Here is a 21,203-nt window from a genome sequence, read left to right on the forward strand (position 1 = left end):
AGGTTGTAAAAATGACTCCTAATCATTTGTCTCCAGCTGATCCCAGGAGACACATCAGCTTGAGCAAGTGACTGCCCAGCCCTCTGCTCCCTGCTGTGCCTGCAGAGGGGTGCAGACACCCCTGTGCTGGCCTGTGACTAGCTAGGACACCAGCAGCACGCTCTGCAGAGCAAACCACCCCAGTATTGGGTGGGTTTTGCATCCAACAGAGATTCACTCACAACTACACTTCTCTGCCCTCAGCTGCCTGGTTTCCAGCACATCAAGGTTTATCTCCTTTAGCATGTAGGGGGCTGACCCCTATTATACCAAGGAAAGAGAAACAGATGCAAGGCAGAGTAGTCAGGTCTGGATATTACTGTGATATGGAGCCTGCCCAAATAGCTCAGCTTCTCTTCTGTCACATGACAATGTGTTTTCATAAAAATGGCCAGAATTACTTTCCCCAAGGCCACCTACTCACTGCTTCTAAGAGAGAAGCCTATGCAATCACAGGTGACAGCTTTACCTGGCAGATCAAACAAAATCAGGAGGCTAGAATTTTTATTTAGGAACAAATCACCCTCAATCTATGCAAATGTATATGTAAAATTTCAATTACAAATCAAGGGATCTATCATTTGTCTGTACAAGGGTTTGTCAGTCATAGGAGCTCAGATCTTAGCGCTTGCCTTTGCTTCATGCCTTATTTTTGCTACAGGTGGACATGTGTGAATTGCTCCAGCAACATGTAAAACCTTGGAGGGTTTTTTTAAAGCCTGCTCATTAGACAAAGGAAATAGAAAGGTTGGTGGGATGAGACCTAATTAATTATGTCTATCATACATGGAAGAAGTAAAATGAAATCGTGGATTGCTGAAACGAACAATAAAGTAAAACTTTGTTCAGGTTTAGAAATAGGCAGTTGGGACCTAATTATGCAATGCAACTTCTGAGTAAGCAGATACTGCAGGAATAAATACTGTGCAAAAGTAAATCTTCTGCATAGAAGAAATATATGAGCTAGAACACAAAGGATTTGGACTCCTAACAAAAAGGTATTTAGAGACTGATACTGATGCTGGCTGTCATTCAAAGCCTACCCATTGAAAAGAAAATAATAATGGTTTAATAACATGAAACATTATTGTGGAGTTGATGCCAGTAGGACTGGGAATACTCCCCTGCAGGAGGGCTCTGATGCCCATTACAGGCTGCCAGGGGGCAGATTCGCCATGAGGTTTGGGATCTGCAGCCCCCTCCTCACCCCATCTGTCCTGGGCACCTGATGTGCTTTCTGCACGGGGCAGACATGTGGAGGACACCTTGGTTGCCTTTAATGAGTTTAAATCTAGTCTTCTTGTATCTCCATGCTTGCAGAAGAAGAAAGAAAGAGGAATATCTTTTGCCTGTTCATTCCCAGGCTCTTAAGTCACGGGGTTAGGGCTGTGGTACCAGGCAGCCGACATTTCTGCAGCAGCAAAGATGAAAGTCAGACAAAATAATCCAAAGAAATGCTTAACTGTGACTATTAATTCCCAAAGGATTTATCAGAGTTTACTTTCCTCTGACTTCTAGGAGAGCCTTCGGCTGAAGTCCATTAAGCAAATTAAAAAGCAGAAGGAAAATAAACACAGATTAATGGAGATAGGAATTTTATGAAGGAAAGGAAACAGACAGACCTTGTGACAAAGCTCCTGGGCTGCTATTCAGGTTTTAAGGCCCCTAAACCTTATAAATGGAAGAGATTATTCTCTTCATGTTACCCTGCTGGTAGTCGTAAAAGAGAGTTAATAAATTTTTTTTTTCCCCCACTGAGAAGTCCTGTAGAAACTCAAGTAATAATATAATCCATAATGTTTCAGTTCAGTGCGTGACATGCAGCTATTTGTTCCTTAGTTTCTAGGCAGGGAATTGGGCTGTAAATCTTGTAAAGACACAGATACTGTACTGGCTCTGTGGCATTTTATGTACTGCTTAAACTGAAACCCATCTGAGCAGCTTCCCACACAATTAGGGACTTGCATGTCAGAACAACAAGGCAGGATTTCTCTATTTATTGCTTTGGCTTCACGATTAATATTTAATCCAGAAGAGATATCACAGACATGTTTGAAACCTCATTTTGCTTGTTAAAAAATACTTTGAAACCAAGAAGATGAGCAAATTATATCATTATGGAGCCCTGTTATTTATTATCGTTAGATAGTTTAAGTTAAAGCAAATGTTCCCATAAGGGGGAGATTCTTTCCGCTGTTCCTCTTTTAAATGATTTTCTAATTTTCATTGAGTCTATTAGTGTTTATGGCTGAAAACAAAGAGATACCAGAATGGTAGGACAAGAAAGAATAAACACCTCCACCATGCTGGTTGGCCAGACCCTGGTTCAGCTGTGCAGTGGTACCAACGAAAGGGCCAGGAGAGGCTTTCATTGACCCAGCTGGAGATGCCAATACACCAGGAGCAACCACTGACCACTCTTTTGGTCCTCAGCATAAACCTGAGGGAAATGGCAAGTTCATATTTCTTTTTACTGCCTTGACTGGAAGACCCTCTTGTTAATTGTCTTTACAGCATCTCACTCACTATAAGTGTGCAATTTATCACATGCTCCTACTCGTTAATGGATTTGAGTGATAATTCTTTGTTTGCCAATTATTCCTGGGCAACTCCCTGCAGAAATTAAAAAACTTTTCAGATACAAATTTATTTGAATTTTGTTTGAAGGATCCCACCTCTGCCCAGCTGGAGGAATTGGAAAGAATTCTGCTATTATTCTTGGTAAGAAGGTGGTATTTCTCTGTCTGTGCAAACATCCTGCAATATGAGCTTAACATGTAAAATATATCCCTGCTGGTAGACTCACTTGTAGGATTAGTTTTCAGGTGAAGCAGAAAATGAACCCCAAAGGGCTGTCCCTGAGAAGCACAGCCTCAGCTACAATGCTCCCTGACTGTGCTGGATCCCCGTTACTGTGGTGTTGGTCAGGGCTCAGGGGACTTCACCCCCAGATAATGGGACAAGAAGTTGTCAGGGGACACCCCTCTGGGATGCCTATGCCAGGCCTGTCACTGAGCCCCATTGTTGGAGGTACCGATATCTCCAGGTATACGTTTCTTACTAAGCAGCCCCTGCCTCCCTTGCCTACAGAGGATGATCACCAGAGGTAGCCCTGGAGGTACCTGGTGCTCCTGCCCCTTGCTGCAAACAGCTCTGCAGGGTAGCAAATGGCTCTGGGTGCACCAGCACAGAGCGCACAAACTGCCTGGCAGGTCTAGCCAAGAAGGGTGCACAGGGAGGAGGAAAGGCTAACAGGAAGGATGAGAGAGAAATAGTCGTATCACAGACTCACAGAATGGTTTGGGTTGGAAGGGACCTTAAGGATCATAAATAAGCCCAACAAAAGGATTTTCATTCTGCTTTTTAAAACACAGATTTTAAGTCTTTCCTTGGACAAACTCGCTGAACTTGTAGGATGTGACTCACTGCATATGCTGGTAACTGTGTAAAAGGCTGATGTGCAAGCTGGGGCTAAGGGTTAGTGAGTAGGGGTCTGGCTTCCCAACAGCAAGGAGGTCACTGCACCTCGTGGCTCCGAGGCTGCACCAGCACCAGGGTAAGAGGCCAAGATCTCTGAGCAGCCAAAGCACATCAGCCTTCCTATTGTGGGTTCTCATTTGTCAGTTTTCCAGTTCCCACAGGACACCTGACCTGTCACCACTAATACAAGAAAACGGCAAAATGGCAGTGCCTGAAGCTGTGTGTTCCACGTCTGCACCGATAAAACCTGTTTGTGGCCGGGGGTGCCGAGCGCAGCCGCTGTGTACGTGCCTGCCCGCACGCCCGGTGTGCACACATAGCAGCCCCTGGGAGCAGCTCAGGGTCACCAGAGCCAGCCTGGGCACCACCTGTGGGACAGCTGGCCTCGGGTGTCTGACTGTGTTTACTGCCTGCCCACGCCTTGCTTTTACCTTTTGCCTCAAGGATCCTCGCACGCAAGGACAAGCAGCCCTGCAGGAACCAGCTCTCTGCTGCTGCTGCTGCTGCTGGCCTTGCTGACCATGGTCACCCAGCCAAGGTGTCCAGCCGCTGGCAGCTGGCTCACCTGCTCCATGCTGACTACAGGGGCTACAGCCTCGCCAGCTGTGAGCTTCACTCCCCTGTCTGCCCATACCCTTTCCCTGCTGGCTGCTGCCATCCCCTCAGGTGGAAGCTCTGGCAAAGCCTGGGTGCCTTCTGCCCCTGCCCAGGGCTCTGCATCAATTGCATGCCCAGGGCTACCCATCTTCCAGACCAGCAGCCAGCTGCAGGAGCATGTGGGGCCCAACCAGGGCATCTCGATGCCTGTGGCTGCAGGAAGCTGGGGGTGAGGAATGATTTGGTCCAGCCCTTCTTTTTCTCTGTGCAGGGTGTGGGTAGCCCTGCTGATTCCTGGAGCTGGGAAGTGAAAGGCCATGGCCATTGCCAAAGACATTTCTCCCAGTCACCACAGCACCACTGCCCCAAGGCCTTCTCCAGGATTTCACTTTGCACCTCTAGGCCAGCTCCTTTCCCTTGTCCTGTATCCATCCCTTCTTCTACTGGGATACTAGGAACCCCATGTCTCTCTGAGGGTTTTGACTGTAATGGAAGGTAGACAGTCCTGATCTGGGTTGGTTGTGATGTGGGACTGGGTGAGATAAATGCATCCCCTGCTTGTGTAGTGAGTAGTTGGGAAAGTGATCACCCAAGGCAGTAACACTGCCAGGCAGATCCAGGTCTTGGCTCAGGGTCTGCCACAAGTGGGGATCTAGGCAGATGGAACAGTTTTGATGTGTCTGACCCACAAACATCCTCTTATATGAGAAAACCCAAGGTCTGGGAGGCTGGGACTGGACCTCCTGTTAAGACCAAACCCTCATTTTCCCTAATAGCTTTTTTTGTTTGTTTGTTTTCCCCCAGCAGAGCAAGCAGGAAGGGCTTGGAATATCATAAGCATAGATGGGTCTGCCTCCTGTTTTTCCTTCTTCTTCCATCTCTCTTTCTCTCACATATGATTACAGAGGCAGACACACCAGCCTTTGCAAGGGAAAAAAATCCATTTATGGTGGTAATTGGCCATTGAGAAGCAGATGAGGGTGCCTGCCTGGCAGTGTTCAAGCACATGAGCCTGATGACAGCACAGCATTGGGGAGAATGAGCAGCATCCAGCCCCACACCAATGTCTGGGGCTGCTCGACCCAACCCTCACTGCATCCAGCAGGGAAATCTGCTCCAGGTGGTTGTCCTGCCCTCGAGGGGGCTGTGCTTCTCTCCCAGAAGATCTGGTATCAAGTAACATAACTGATGACATCATCTGTGCCAAAAGAATTGTGAGAAACCCATAAGGAATGAATGCCCGCTAAGGGGCTTTGGGGATGGTTTCTTTGGCAGGGCTCATGTGTGTTTGTGAAGGGGCATGGCTGCCCTTTGCCTGACTGACACAAAAAGGCAGGAGAGCTGCACCAAAGAGGAGCAACCACAACTTCACGGCTTTGCAGATGGTTTGCAATGGAGAGAAAAACTTGCACAGTTTCAGTCTCTGAAAAGTATTTCACAGGAGAGACTAGGGAGGAAGGAACAGAGAAAAAATATTTCAGAAAAAATCTCAGGTGAAAAGTTCATGATCAGTTAACAGCCCATCAGCTGGTAGGATAGACCTTGAAGATCTCTCTCTGTCTTATACTTTCAAAGTCCTTCTAAGAGCTCCTTCCTGCACTTTTTGCTGCCACGTATCTTAGCTGGAAGCACCTAGCATAGAAGCAATTCTCCCAAGAGAATTTGAGAGCATTAATCACTGAAATATCCTGAGGAATCCAGATGACAGCCCTTGCTTGGTGCAGCCCTGAACCATCCCTGGGACTCTGCACTGCTATAACATAGGAAGCCTGTAACAGCAGAGTAACCACCAGGCTGAGAAAACAAAAGTAGGGGAAGAAGACAATTCCAATGATCATGTAAATATATGGTTGTCTTAAGTCCCAAGGCATTTTGTGCAAAAATAGTGGTAACCACTGAATCCTGAATACATTCCAAGTTGAGGGACAAAATTCTGCCTTCAGATTCCCCCTGCCCCCTCCCCACCATTGCAGTTGGACTCATTTGCTGGTTTTGCTGTGGTGGGCTGCTGCAAAGCCTGAATCACCACAAAAGCAGCAGCATTTCTGTGTAAGAGGTGAGGTAACTTGTGTGACATAGGCAGTGACCAGCTCCAGGGCCCCTGTGGGGAGCATTGCCATCGCACAGTCCCCTGTGTGCTCAACAACCCAGTGAAGGAGGGACTCTTGCAGGGGCAGGAGGTGGCAGGACTTGCCATTGCAATTCATTGTTCCTGGCCAGGACTTAGAGAAAACTCAGATGGCATCAAGAGACAGCGATGGTTGCACTCCTCAATATGAGATGCTCAGCCAGAGTTGAGGGGATCTGCAAGTCCTTCTCCAGGGCTAGTGATAAAAGGCTCTCATTTGGAAAGGTTCTACAAAAAACAGAGCCTGCTCATATTGGATATGAATTATATCACTCTAGTACCTAAACAATCTCTCTTTGCTTCTACTGTCCTCAGGGAGGGCTGGGAGATGCACTGCAAGGGTTGAGACCTGAGTGGGTAGAAGGATGTGACCTGTGAGAGGTCCCCAGTTCAGCTCTGCTACAGCTGATGAGGGCTGCCTCTCCTCTCCTGCACTGGGAGACCTTCCCCCTCACTGCATAACACTTTCCAGTTAGTATTTGCAGACCCAATGCATTCCACAAGGCATAAAATAACTTTAACAATATAGCATTTTTAAAAAAACATACAAAGAAACAAATTTGACTTTCTATTTTCACGTCTGATTCAGGGTCCAGCCCCAAAAGATTTCCCCCAGGGACATTTTTGTGCATGTTTGCATGGGGCAAAGGGGTGAGGATGAGGAACTGGGTAGACTGAAATACCCTTGGACTCAGCTGATTTATCTCGAGTTTTCAAATAAACTGAAAAAAGAGAAGACTTCAAAAAACAATAAAATCTGCAAGCTTTCCAACACCTCTTATTTACAGATTTGCAATAAAAATACATCAAAACACAGCACAGAATCTTCCTAGGTAAAACTTGTATCCTCTCAGCAATGCAAGCTGTCCCTGTGGACAGTCAAAGTGCTGCGTGGCCCTTTCATGGCTGCCAGGACAAAGGAGGTGAGAGAGTTCCCCTGCCTGTGGTGCAGCTTGTGCCATAACTGACTGGTCTTGAGTTTCTACATCAGTCTCTAGCTGTGCACAGAAACTAGCCCTGTGCCCTGCTCCTTTACTGTGGAAGGAGATGTCTGGTGTGGGAATGGCTGAGACTTGGAGCTAGAAGGATTTGATGCAGGAACAGATAGGGTTAAAGTGAAAGGGCGGTGGTGGTGGCTGTCACCACAGATGAGCCTTTGCTCTGTCTGTGGTTTTCTTTGAACTCTTGGGAAAGTACAAATATACAAAGGAGTACTTTTTATGATGTTGTGGTGGCTGTTCTTGTGTTTAAAAGGAGAAAAGAGAAAAAAAAATCAGAGCAACCTATTTGTTGTCAGTAGGTGGGGACTGAATCAAAATCTTACCTTCTCACACTGCTGAGCTTTGAAATCCAAGCCTAGGTCTAGGATTTAAGCCAAGGACAGATGCTTTAAATGTGTGATGATCACCAGTTCACAAAAAAAAAAAGAAAAAAAAAAAAAGAAAAAAGAAAATCAAAGTGCCAGATCCTAAAAGAAAATATTTTTGAATCATGGAATCATAGAACTATTCAGGGTGGAAAAGACCCTTAGGATCACCGAGTCCAACCATCATCCCTACTCTACAAAGTTCTCCCCTAAACCATATCTACCAACACCACATCCGAACAACCCTTACACACATCCAGGGATGGTGACTGAACTCTCTACAATGACCTTTCAGGTAGTTGTAGAGACTGATGAGGTCTCCCCTCAGCCTCCTCTTCCTCAAACTATACATTCCCAGCTCCTTCAAACATTCTTCATAAGATTATTCTCCAGGCCCTTCACCAGCTTCCTTGCCCTCCTCTGTACTTGCTCCAGCACCTCAATATCTCTCTTGAATGGAGGTGCCCAGAACGGGACACAACACTCCAGGTGTGGCCTCCCCAGTTCCGAGTACAGGGGCACAATCACCTCTGTGCTTCTGCTGGTCACACTATTTCTAATACAAGCCAGGATGCCACTGGCTTTCTTGGCCACCTGGGCACACTGCTGGCTCATATTCAGCTGCTTGTCAATTAGAACCCCCAGGTCCTTTTCTGCCAGACACTTTCCAGCCACACTTCCTCAAGCCTGGAGTGTTGCCTGAGGTTGTTGTGGCCCAAGTGCAGGACCTGGCACTTGGCCTTGTTGAAGCCCAAGTCATTAACATTAGCCCAACCATCCAATCTATCCAAGTCTCTCTGTAGATCCCTTTGGAAAATCCTAACCCTTCCTGTTCTAAGGAAAATCTAAGGTAATTTCTATGCAGTACCAGGAATTAAGGCCAAAATTTTAATCTGTGACTTAGTTGCACATTTTCTGTGTTTTCTGCAGGTGGTGGCTACCTCAAATATTTGAATCTTAGTGCTGGAGTGCTGGGGCAGATATGGAAACACAGAGGAACCATGTTCACTTCTGAGTGCAATTGCTTACAGTTCTTTCAAATTATGTTCCATGCTCTGGAATACCAAGCTCTGGATACCAAGCTCTGGTATCTTCCTCAGTAAAATATGTAGTTGATTCATGGCAGAGCTCTGAGAACACAGGGCAGGTGCCTTGTGTAAGGTATGACAGGGAGCCTGTCTCTTCCCTTTCACTTAAGGCAAAAATCTAGGTGTCAAGCTTCACTTTTCCTTGGAAACCAAGTCAGGAACTTTTTTAACTGTATCTGTCTGAAATTCCAAGAAAGGCAGGATGTATTTTCCTTGTTTTCTTGATGAAAGCAAATTTTCCATTTATTTCTAGGAGACAGTATTTGCTGGAGAAATTTGGTAATCCTTATGAAAAAACAGTATCCCCCAACAAGCACCCCCCCTGGTGACTCAAGGACTGCAGGTAATCTGGCATGTTGTCATGTCTGAGCACTGTAACTCCTTGAGAACTTTGCCAGCACACATGGACAACAGGGATCATGAGATCATCTATAGGCACATTTTAGAGGAACGAGAAACCTCCTACCAAGATAGAAACAAATTAAATAAAGGGCCTGATCCTGTTTCCCCATGAATTTAGAGGAAGTTTTACTACTGATTTTAATAGCAAACAGGACTGACCTTGCAAAGTATGTCATCAAATAGCTCCAGATTGCTTGAGAGTATTTCAACACTTCCATTATACGCCCCGTCTTTCAAACTAGGACATAAATATTCACTTGGCAGAAATCTCAGCCTACTAGCAAATTAGATTTGTTTTTAATATTTTTTTCCACTCACAAAGAAAAAAAAAAAAAAAAGAGAAAGCTTTTCTTAGATGTTTTTTAAGTTACTGCTGCTGAGCAATAACATTTGCTGTCTTCACACTATCCTACCTTCAAAAAATAATTAACTCATTCTTAATGAAAAACATGCAAATCTAATTAATTAATTGATGTTGCAATTGTTATTTTCAGCTGCAAGGGAGGTAAGTGATACCAAGGGATCAGCCAGCAATCAGAAACCTGCTGCTACAACAGGGACAGTCACCTGGCTGACACGCAGCCTGTGGGCTGTGAGAGCTGGTGAGCCATCAAGCCATATCTCACAGCACCAAGAACAGGACTGTGTGTGACCAGAGGTGCTGAGTGATTCACATTTGTGCATGGGGATGGAGCAAGGTAGCTGGGGCTGTTAGAGTTAGTGTCATGTACCACCCCAAAACCCAGATGTGTGCCCAGCCATTCATCCCTACAGGGAAACTGGGGGGATGCTGTCATCTGATGGAAAGCTCTTTGAGACCAAATTATCTGTGTAGCTGCTATAGGGACTTGAAAGTGTTGATATGATGTAAATGAGGTCAGAGAGGAGAGCAGATCCTTTGCTCCATAACATCCTCCATGATCTTCAGCCCCATACCCTCAACTCCAATGAACAAAGCCAGAAGTGCCAAATCCAGCTGCACTGCAAATGCAAGAGACATCCTGGAGCACCAACACATCCCTGCCAAAGGTACCAGTCAAACTAGGACATAAATATTCACTTGGCAGAAATCTCAGCCTACTAGCAAATTAGATTTGTTTTTAATATTTTTTTCCACTCACAAAGAAAAAAAAAAAAAAGAGAAAGCTTTTCTTAGATGTTTTTTAAGTTACTGCTGCTGAGCAATAACATTTGCTGTCTTCACACTATCCTACCTTCAAAAAATAATTAACTCATTCTTAATGAAAAACATGCAAATCTAATTAATTAATTGATGTTGCAATTGTTATTTTCAGCTGCAAGGGAGGTAAGTGATACCAAGGGATCAGCCAGCAATCAGAAACCTGCTGCTACAACAGGGACAGTCACTTGGCTGACACGCAGCCTGTGGGCTGTGAGAGCTGGTGAGCCATCAAGCCATATCTCACAGCACCAAGAACAGGACTGTGTGTGACCAGAGGTGCTGAGTGATTCACATTTGTGCATGGGGATGGAGCAAGGTAGCTGGGGCTGTTAGAGTTAGTGTCATGTACCACCCCAAAACCCAGATGTGTGCCCAGCCATTCATCCCTACAGGGAAACTGGGGGGATGCTGTCATCTGATGGAAAGCTCTTTGAGACCAAATTATCTGTGTAGCTGCTATAGGGACTTGAAAGTGTTGATATGATGTAAATGAGGTCAGAGAGGAGAGCAGATCCTTTGCTCCATAACATCCTCCATGATCTTCAGCCCCATACCCTCAACTCCAATGAACAAAGCCAGAAGTGCCAAATCCAGCTGCACTGCAAATGCAAGAGACATCCTGGAGCACCAACACATCCCTGCCAAAGGTACCAGTGTAAACTCAATTTCTCTGTTTACTTTGCTACTGGCCAAATGCCACTACCTTCTTCCATCCTGAGTGCCAAGCCAGATCTTTGGATCCTGCAGATCACACTTACTAGAAGAAACTGAAAATGAATTTAAGCATTTCCTCGATGCAATGCCCTTTCTTTACAGAATTATAGAGAGTGCACTGGGCACAGGGTAACTCATGCAAATAGGAACAATTATTTGCTCCCAGTTCAAATAAAAATTTCTTCTGGTGTCCTCCCAAACTGCTCCTTCTGTCAAAGCTGTTCTGTGTGGTCTGGCAAGCCTGCTGGCAGCCTGCCTCTCCTCTGCATCTGCTTCTGGGTTCCCAGCATTCTTCTTTTACATATGCAGGCACACACCAGTCACACAACCCAACACCACTGGTCACCTGTGTGTGCAGGCTGGGGGCAGGCACTTGCCATTCCCCACGAAGCAGCTTCTCTCCAGGCTGTGTTCCCTGCCTGCCACCCAGCTTGTGTCTTGCTGTTACAGCTACTGATCCCAGAGCTTACATATAAAAACACAATTGTTTTTGCACAGATCCTGAGGGAGAAGCTGGCAACTTCAGTGTAATTTAATCTAAAGCAGGATAAAATAGTAAATATTGTTGTGTTTGCATAAGGGTGAAGTAGGGTGAGTGAAGCAGAAGATGCTGAGAAAAGAAACACCTGTATAATTCACAAGGAAAGGAAATACTGAAAAGGTACAAAGTTTTATAGTTTGGTGATCTTCACTGAAAAATAATATATTGATACAGAGACTGGGAAATCTGTTTAATCCTTTTAAATGGTTTAATAGCCAAGCCCTCATTCATATTCCTGGCCTTGCTCCTGTGTCAATGATGTTAAACAGGAGAATTTGGTCCTGTGCACTCAGCTGTGTGCAGAGCCAGCCTAGCACAGAATCAGTGTTTCTGTTCACCCCTGCTATCTCCAAGAGATCTCTTTTGGCCTGAGGAGCTCAGCCTGGTGGCCTGATCAAAAAGATCAAGGGATTATGTGGTTACAAAGTGTAAGTACAGTCATGGGCAGAAATTCTGGGCATGGCAGAGCACTTTAATCCAGGAGAGAAAAGCTAACAAGAACCGATGGCCTAGAGTTAACTCCAGGCAAATTCAGCTGTGAAACAAGTTATAAAATTTTAATCAGTAAAAGGCAATTAACAAGCAGAATAAACAAGGAGAAGAAATGGTTGTTTCTCCAGGTCTTGACATCTTCCAACAGAGACCAGATGCTCTTCTGGGTCTAGGATGGCAGAAGGCAGCTCCTGGGGCTCTGCCAGAGGACACAGGTGAAATCTGGCAGTTGGATGTCACTGACAGGAACTTGCTCACCATTAGGCTGGATCAGGCTCAGATTTTATCCTGCTCCAGATAGGCTTTGCAACATTTGCCATCCCGCTCTGGATGAGACAGCTTCCCATTGCCAGCTCTGCTCCACAGCTTGTTGCCCCATCCCCAGTGCCTGCAGCTTGTCCTGCCTCCATGGAGGGGGCCCCAGTGCCATCCCATGGTGACCAGACTGTCACTTTGCTGCTCTCCGTGACCCCTCTATCCACCATCCACAGGGAAAGGGAGAGTCCTGCTGATGGTAAAACAGTCCCATGGACTGCTAAGGGCAGAGGGGAAAAAGACTGTCCTAGACTTTTAACAGCTGGAAGGAGGAAAGTCTTAAGGAACCCTGGGCTCGGTATTTTTTCTAACTTGCATGGCAGTGGGAAGAATAATTCATGCTTTAGATCTCAGACATTGTAATTAAATTTCCAAAGGTTATTAGATAATGAGTGAGTGTGGTTTTACGACGAGAGCCTTGAAATTGAACCTGATCTTTTTTCCCTGTGTATCAAGTACCTTGCTGAAAATGTAGACTTTCAAATACTAAGGGGCGTGCCACTGTGTGGCTCTCAGAAGATATTTGAAAATCACATTTGGCCCTCAGTGAGGAAAAGATGATCTAATGGGCTCTTCTGGCCCAATGTCTATGAACCCTTTCACAGTTTCCAAGGGCACCCAGTGTGTTTGCTCATGAGCCTTCTGCAGCAGCAGTGGGCAGGGGCTGCTGTTCCTGAGAGGAACCTCATGCCACATCTGCCTGCAGCCCATCCCACTTTCCTGCCCCAGGTGCTGATTCCCACTTGGCTGGACCATGTCCTGGCTCCCTCCAGCTGAGACTCCCCGAGCTAGTGCAACTGGGGCTGCTGCAAACCATCTCAGGGAAATTACTTCAGATTTGTGCCAGATTCATTTCTCTCTCAAGGTCGCAGGACATTTTCTGTCCTGAACTCCTTCTTTCCACATGCTGATTTTTTTTAACTGTCCTGGACTGATGTCATCGATGCTGGTCTCAGCTAGAGGAGGAATCTTTGTGGAAACTTTGAACAAAACCCCCCTCAGTGTCTTTCAAATCATGGGGGAGTGGTAAAATCGACTTTTATAATTGTTAAAAGGATAATCAGTTCTTTTGGCAATGCTACAAGAAAATAGATGATGTTGAAAGGTTAGCAGTAAAACAATCCTTTGGAGGGCTTTGTTGAAGGAATTTTAAAAATAGCCATGTGAGATATACCATGGCCTGGGATCTGCTCTAACTTTTAATTAAGAAAAAGAAACTCAACTTATAGGCAACATAGCTGCACAGTTTTACTGTTTTTTTACATAAGGCAGAAGCTCTGTGACTGTTCGGATAATTTTAATGAAGGACTTTGTAAATGGAATAACAATCCAACACATTTCTTCTGTAAAAAAATCTAAACTACAAAAATATTTCAAACTCCAAGCATCAACCTCATTCCCTTAATCCTCGTTTAGTGTTGGGCTACTAGAAAATACATGTGGAAAAAAGTAAACAGAATTTACAGGTGAGATTGTCAGCAAGCCAGGCTGATTTTCTGTACTGATCTGTACAGTCTATGCTATTATTCCTTGCTAACCAGATGCCTTTGTAAACATACTGCATTTTCATTGCCCACTGGTATTAGCTAAATAATGGTCCCACAGCAGACAAAACTAGCCCTATTCACATCATTCATGGATGATTTTGTTCTTTAAAACTGCAAAATGTAGTGCAGACAAATCAGAAAAGGATTCAAATGTTTGTACCATAATTGAATTCCACAATTAAAACAGTAAAGAAAGCGAAGTGCAAAATGTGATGCTGTTGCAGCATATGTCATAGCAGCAGTGCACATGGCACTTCCAGTTTTATGTTTAAAGCCATAATAGCAATTCTTTGTTGGAAGCATTGTTACCCAGATCTTCAAATGTGCTGCTGATGCCTTCATGCCACTGTTTTCTGACTATTAGCAATTTCTTTGTGCTGCTCAAAGTTGGCAAAATTTTGTACTTAAGTTCCATTACTATGAGTTTTGCTTGTGTTTTACTAAAGAGCATTATAACACAGACCCTCAGGGGAAATTCCATTCCCCTTATTAAAAAATCATGGCTATTTTATTTTCCTTATCTCTGCCATCCATTTCCTTTTGTTTCTCAATGCATTGCTGCAAATCACAAAGACATTTCCTTGTCTGCTTTACTTTGGACCCCTTAATGAAAGCTGCTACGTAATCAAAGTCACAGGATTCATTTGATGAAATGAAATGGTTATGCTGAAGGGTCACAGTTGGAGATTTAGCATTTCAGAAAAGCAAAAGATCTAAAGGCGGGAGAAACGGACAACAGTTTTTACAAGATATCAGATAAACATGCAGTAACAGAATTAAATTCAGCTCTTACAAAGCACAACAGCTCAGTGTGATTTGTCTTAACTACAACCAGGTGATCAGAGCCAGCCTCCCCACAGAAAAGTGACCCTCACTTCCTTTGCCTCATTAGTAGGTTTTCCATGGCATGATGTCATGGCCAGGAGGTACTTTCTACTCACTAATGCATGGCTACAAGGAGTGGTGTAACATAAGAGGGATAAAAACATGGGAGTGAAAACATTTCCCTGTTCCCTTGCTTGTAGATACTACTCAGGCTGCTGCTCAGCAAGCAACAGCAGATCAGACTTTTTGACCCTGAGAAACAGAAGTAATTGTCCATTTGCTTTCATCAGGAGGAAAAAAGCTTGAATAGCCAAAGTTTTTTAAGAAATAGAAAGTTCTGGTAAATGTCTGCATACAACACATTTTTTCTGACATTGCCAAAGCAAAGTATTTTGATATTCTCAAACCAAAAGGCTGTGTTTGGTTGTGTTCCCTTGAGTTGCTGCTGCTGTTGCTAGGACCTGCCACTCAGGTTCCTCATGTCCCCAGCTCTCATTGTGAGAGAGAGTCTCCTCACAAGGGTAGACATTTCCATATGAGCCTTCACCAAACAGCTCCCAGAAAGATCTGCCTGCTCCAAGGAGCTTTGTGAGCATTGGAAGAGATCTTCTAGGATGGGGCCTCGTTCACGTCATCATCAAGCAGACTCAAGACACGTCTCACTAAGGGTTCACAAGATGGAATGTCTTGTTCTAAAGAAGATTGAAATGAAATGTTTTATTGTATTTTCCACCTGAGTTCAATAGAAAAGTGCTAACCAGGAGCACCTTTTTGGTCCTAGGATCTAGGCTTCTGTAAAGGGATGCAGCCTAGGGTGCCTGGGTCTCAAGAGGAGGGAGCTCAGGGAGTAACAGATAAACAGTGATGTCGTGTCAGCCTCAGACTTTTCCTGTGGATGACAGTATATTTCTAGGCAGAGTTAAGCATCTAGAGTAGGATTCAGCACACCTTAAGGCACATACCTCTGGACTGTCCAGCTAAATAGTATACAGAGTTCCTTGGATTCAATTTATTGCTGAAACAACAAGGGGCATTGAAAGTTTCTTGCTTGGCCTCCAGCTGCAGGTCTGTGATGATGCCATTCTTCATAGGTCCTGCATGATACTTCCCAACCAGTGCATATACCCCAATGTTCTAGTTCATCTCTGGTGGCACTAGCTGGTCACATTTGGGCAATTGATTCAGACTCTGTTGAACACATTGACTGAATGTCCATGGACTATAATGGAAGTCTAGATATCTAGTGTTCAGTCATATAAGTTTAACTGCCTGCATACGGGTGGCAAAATTGTGTATTCAGCTCCAGGGTGATAATATCAGGAAAAATACTTTAACAGTGGTGTTTGAATCAGACAGTGGTGACTCAAATTAAATACTGTAATTTCCCTCAGTGCAAAGGTCTTCTCCTGGATTTTGCTTACTTTTTGTCCCCAGAGGACCTCTTTGATTGTACTGTGGGGTTTTTTTCCTAAGAGTTATACAGAAGAAGGTTTTAGTAAGGATTTGAAGCTCTGGCTTAATCAGTTCCCTGTTCAACATGTCATGTCCCTCAAAATGAGCATGCAGGCTTGTGAGAGGCCATTCCTCTGGCACAAAATAAATCAAATGCAGAGGCCAAGTTTTCAAAAAGTAGGTGGTTCCCTCAAAACATACCTTTGAGTCTTCATCATTCTTGCCATAATTTCCAAAGTTTGGACTTCTCAAGATTTGCCATGACTAACTTACAGTTATACTAATCAGCATATAAGTCAAGAAGCTGCAGTTTTCTCCTCCAAGACAGATGTTAGCAGTGAATTAGCTGCTAGCATCTCATTACAAGCAACGATGTCATTACGTGGAAAATAACACAACAGGGATGCCTGAAGCAAGATTTTTAGCCATTGAGATTTGAGAACTTGGTCATAAATTACTGACTCAAATTGAAACAGCTAGGATAAAATTCGGTGCCTTCATACCAGCAACTCAGTCCTATGCTACATGGGCTCATCATTCTCCTTGATTCTGTAACATACTTAGATTGTGTTGAGGTAATGGGAGTGGCATGGTTGGGAACTTCAGACCTCTTTTAATTCAATTGTAGCCTTGGCAAACTTTGGCATTTTAACAGATCCTCCAGTAATATGCTCCAAAATCCCATAGGAGCCTAGTAAACTTTGTAGGACCTGTCGTAGATGAAAATATACTCAGGTAGTTAATGGAAGGGCTTGTTCTTTGGATTCAGAGTTTGGCACATACTGAAGTTCATCCTTGATAAACCTACAATACTCTAAGTTCTGCAAACGCTGAACAACCTGTAAGAAATCTGCGCACACTTAGACACTGTAAAACCTCAACTAGTGTGTTTTGCCCTGCTCCATTGGAGGTGAAGGACTGAAGAGCAGCGATGTCAGATATACCCAAGACTCTGTGTTATGTAACAATGCAAGAATGTGAGCTCAGCTTTACACAGCAAACCACTCTGGTTCCTGGAACATCTGTCTTCTGACTTCTATTTTATCTGTGCTCTCCATAGGCTTGATGAGAGGCAGAAGATATGGATGTGTGGGTCACCCAAGGGAGCTGCTAAGGGACAGGTTGGGTGAATAAACTCCACAAGCCAGTTAAAATCCCACTGGGCAAAGCATGAGCCTCTCCTGCTCTAAGCTACTCCTTATTCTTAGAGTGTCTCGCTTTCTCCAGGGAGGCAGAACTACTGTCATCCTCAAATTGAGGCCAGCACTCTTGAGCTGTTTCAGCATTGGGAGAGAAAAACTCATCCATTGTCTAAGCAAAATAAAGCAGAGCACCAAGGGAATGGCAGCCACAAGGTTGCTGCAATATAGCCCCTGGGGTGGGTACAGCTGGGGGTGCTGGGCCTGTGGTGTGGTTAGCAAGGGTCTTCATAGCTGCAAGGATGGAAATATGCTTTTTCTAAGGGAAACCTCTCTAAGTGTGAGCTGATAGCCCTGAAGGGTGCCTGTCCCCTGTCCGGACAGCAAGGACTGCCACCACAGCCAGCAGCCGTCCTGGGACCTTTGCAGCTTAGCAAAAGAAGTATTTACTGCTCTTTGTCATGAAGGATTCATGCAGAGGATGACACAGAGAATATATGGGCCCTTTATGCTTATCCCTGACTGCTGTTTGGGCAGAGTGCCTATGGATGGGGTAGGAGTGCTGCATGTGGAGAGGCCGATAGACAGAAAGTGGTGTGACTTGGAAGGAGCTGCCTTTCCCTTGCAGACTAGCAGGGCCAGGTTGCTGGGCACTGTGCTTACCCATGAGCCAAATCCTGGGAAGGGAGATGGAGCCATGTGGCCTGGTGCACCCAGCCTTGCCCTGGGAGGGAGCTCTGCAGCCAGGGTAGCAACCGCACAGCCCTGATTCCAGCGCCTGGTTTCCTCGTCTCCCCACACACCCACCCACAGGGATCCCAACACCAGAAAGTGTTAAATTGCAGCAACATTTCTCACCAGCACCCCACATTTCTGGGGACAGCAGGTAGGCAGGCAGACCCTCAGCCCTTTCCTCACACACCTTTCCTTCACGCATATACAAAAATCACTGTTACCACGGGAGAAGTCACAAAGATCTCTCTCTGTTGCAGCAAGAGCACATATAAAATAAAGTCTAAAGTCACAGAGTAATCAGAATTGCTTTTCAAAACAGTATCTTGTTACCAGCTAAAACAAACAGCCTGGTTGCTGCCAGGGAAACTACCAGGCAGTCCAGAAGGGCAGATGGCAAAAGATTAAAGTTATCCAGGAAAAAAAAAAAAAAAAAGAAAAAAAGAAAAAAAAAAAAAAAAAAAAAGAAAAAAAGAAAAAAAAAAAAAAAAAAAAAGAAAAAAAGAAAAAAAAAAAAAAAAAAAAAGAAAAAAAGAAAAAAAAAAAAAAAAAAAAAGAAAAAAAGAAAAAAAAAAAAAAAAAAAAAGAAAAAAAGAAAAAAAAAAAAAAAAAAAAAGAAAAAAAGAAAAAAAAAAAAAAAAAAAAAGAAAAAAAGAAAAAAAAAAAAAAAAAAAAAGAAAAAAAGAAAAAAAAAAAAAAAAAAAAAGAAAAAAAGAAAAAAAAAAAAAAAAAAAAAGAAAAAAAGAAAAAAAAAAAAAAAAAAAAAGAAAAAAAGAAAAAAAAAAAAAAAAAAAAAGAAAAAAAGAAAAAAAAAAAAAAAAAAAAAGAAAAAAAGAAAAAAAAAAAAAAAAAAAAAGAAAAAAAGAAAAAAAAAAAAAAAAAAAAAGAAAAAAAGAAAAAAAAAAAAAAAAAAAAAGAAAAAAAGAAAAAAAAAAAAAAAAAAAAAGAAAAAAAGAAAAAAAAAAAAAAAAAAAAAGAAAAAAAGAAAAAAAAAAAAAAAAAAAAAGAAAAAAAGAAAAAAAAAAAAAAAAAAAAAGAAAAAAAGAAAAAAAAAAAAAAAAAAAAAGAAAAAAAGAAAAAAAAAAAAAAAAAAAAAGAAAAAAAGAAAAAAAAAAAAAAAAAAAAAGAAAAAAAGAAAAAAAAAAAAAAAAAAAAAGAAAAAAAGAAAAAAAAAAAAAAAAAAAAAGAAAAAAAGAAAAAAAAAAAAAAAAAAAAAGAAAAAAAGAAAAAAAAAAAAAAAAAAAAAGAAAAAAAGAAAAAAAAAAAAAAAAAAAAAGAAAAAAAGAAAAAAAAAAAAAAGGAAAAAAAAAATAGAAGGAAACCAGCTTGTTCTACTGCCTCAGCTAGAAATTAAAAGGAGTAAAGTGTGAGAAAGAGGATTGCCCCTTCCCCCCCCAGTGCAGCAATTAATCCCGGGAGGAGAGAAGGCAGCAGATGAGCGGCGCTGACCGTGGCTGCGTGGATGGGCCATGGCAGGGCTGCCACTGTCCCAGCCCGGGCCGGGCTGCACTTTTGAACCAAGCCAGTGAGCCAGGGCCTGCAGGCCCACCGGAAGATGGAAACAGGATGACTGGAGCTTTGAAGTTGCCAGGGTGTAATAGTGAGAGGAGACGAGAAAGTTCGTGCTCACAGCAACCTACTGCCTCTCATCAGCAGCAGCACATTAATTTGCTGGGTGAGGATCATGTGAGGGAAGGGACAGAGCAGCTTGTCAGGAAGAATCACCAGGGAGGAGGCCCAGGGTAAGGAGGGGGACCAGAGGGGGAGGGTGGGAAGGGCAGATCGGGGAAAATTGCTCAAAATTACAGTATTCAGCTTTTGCTGACAGTATATCAAAGCCCAGCTTCTGCCTTTATGATATTTAAATCCCTGCTGCTTCCCCAGAAAAGCAGCATCGGCACAATAGGAGCATTATGTGCCGGCGCGGGGAGGGGGAGCGCTGCGAGGGGCTCCCTGCACTCGGGTGGTGATCGGGGTGTGCAGGGTCTGGCAGCTCCTCTGCAGGGACAAAGTGCCCCTCTACAGCAACACTGTGCAGAGGAGGCACTTTGAATTCATCTCCTGTTACACAGTGTTTGAAGCACACACACACAAACACGCTCACACACCCCTCACACACTCACTTCAGACACTCACACACTCACACACCTCTCACACGCTCACTTTGGACACTCACACACTCACCCCTCACACACAGACACACTCATACACATTCACACCCACACTCACACCTATCCCATACACACACATTCACACTCACACAGTCCCCCTCTGCCTCCCCAGGGAAACAACCCAGTCCTTGCATAGGGTAGGAGCACTGAAGACGCAGCAGTGTTAAAATTAAAATGGATGATAAATCATAACTGACAGCTCAGTAAGAGGATTAAAGCTCCTGCAAGGGACTTATGCCTTCTCCTTATTACAAAGCTTCGGTCTGCTTGTGGGATCAGCAATCTCTTTGCTGGTGGTGCCAAGCACACCTTTAAAACAATCATCTTCTTCCTTGGCCAGTGGCTCCCAAAGGCCAGAAGGGAGCAAGAGGGGACATTAACCCCTCGTGGGGCAGAGCCCTGGGAGATGGATTGGAAGACGGTTGATATCCTGACCGTGCCAGAAGGATATGAGCTGAAGGAGAAGGACAGGGAGACACCAGGCAGTGCCTGAGGGAGGGCAGGTCCCTAGGAAGGGTGTGTGGCCCCGGGGAGGCTGGTGTGACAGCCTCAAAGCAGGTTTCACATATATCCACATGTTCATAGCCAGGTGCCAGGAAGCAGCAGTGTCAGATCTCCTCGCTAGAGCCAAGAAGTTGCGAGTCTCACCAAAACCACAAGCCAAGTGGTTTGTGAGAAGTGTGCCTCCCAGAGGCAGGCAGAGCCCAGGGGCTGAAGAGAAGCCCTCCTAGCATAGGTTTAACATCAGGCTGGAGCTGCCTGTGCTGCCCTGGCCCAAAGGGATGGAACAAGTTAAAAAATGTTAGTTGGTAAATAAGTTATCTTCAAAGAACTGTGCAAACATCAACTCAGCTCTGCTAGACCCTTTGAGGGAGGAAGCTATCTCCCCCTCTCCAGACGGCTGGAAGAGGTGGGGGTGCCCTCATGGCTGCCCTCAGGAGAGTTCACATATACTGAGGGAGTCTTTGCTGGAGCACAGCTCACCTGGAGTT

Source organism: Chaetura pelagica, unplaced genomic scaffold (genome assembly GCF_000747805.2).
Source record: "Chaetura pelagica isolate M959 unplaced genomic scaffold, ChaPel_1.0 scaffold17, whole genome shotgun sequence".
Lineage (NCBI taxonomy): Eukaryota > Metazoa > Chordata > Aves > Apodiformes > Apodidae > Chaetura > Chaetura pelagica.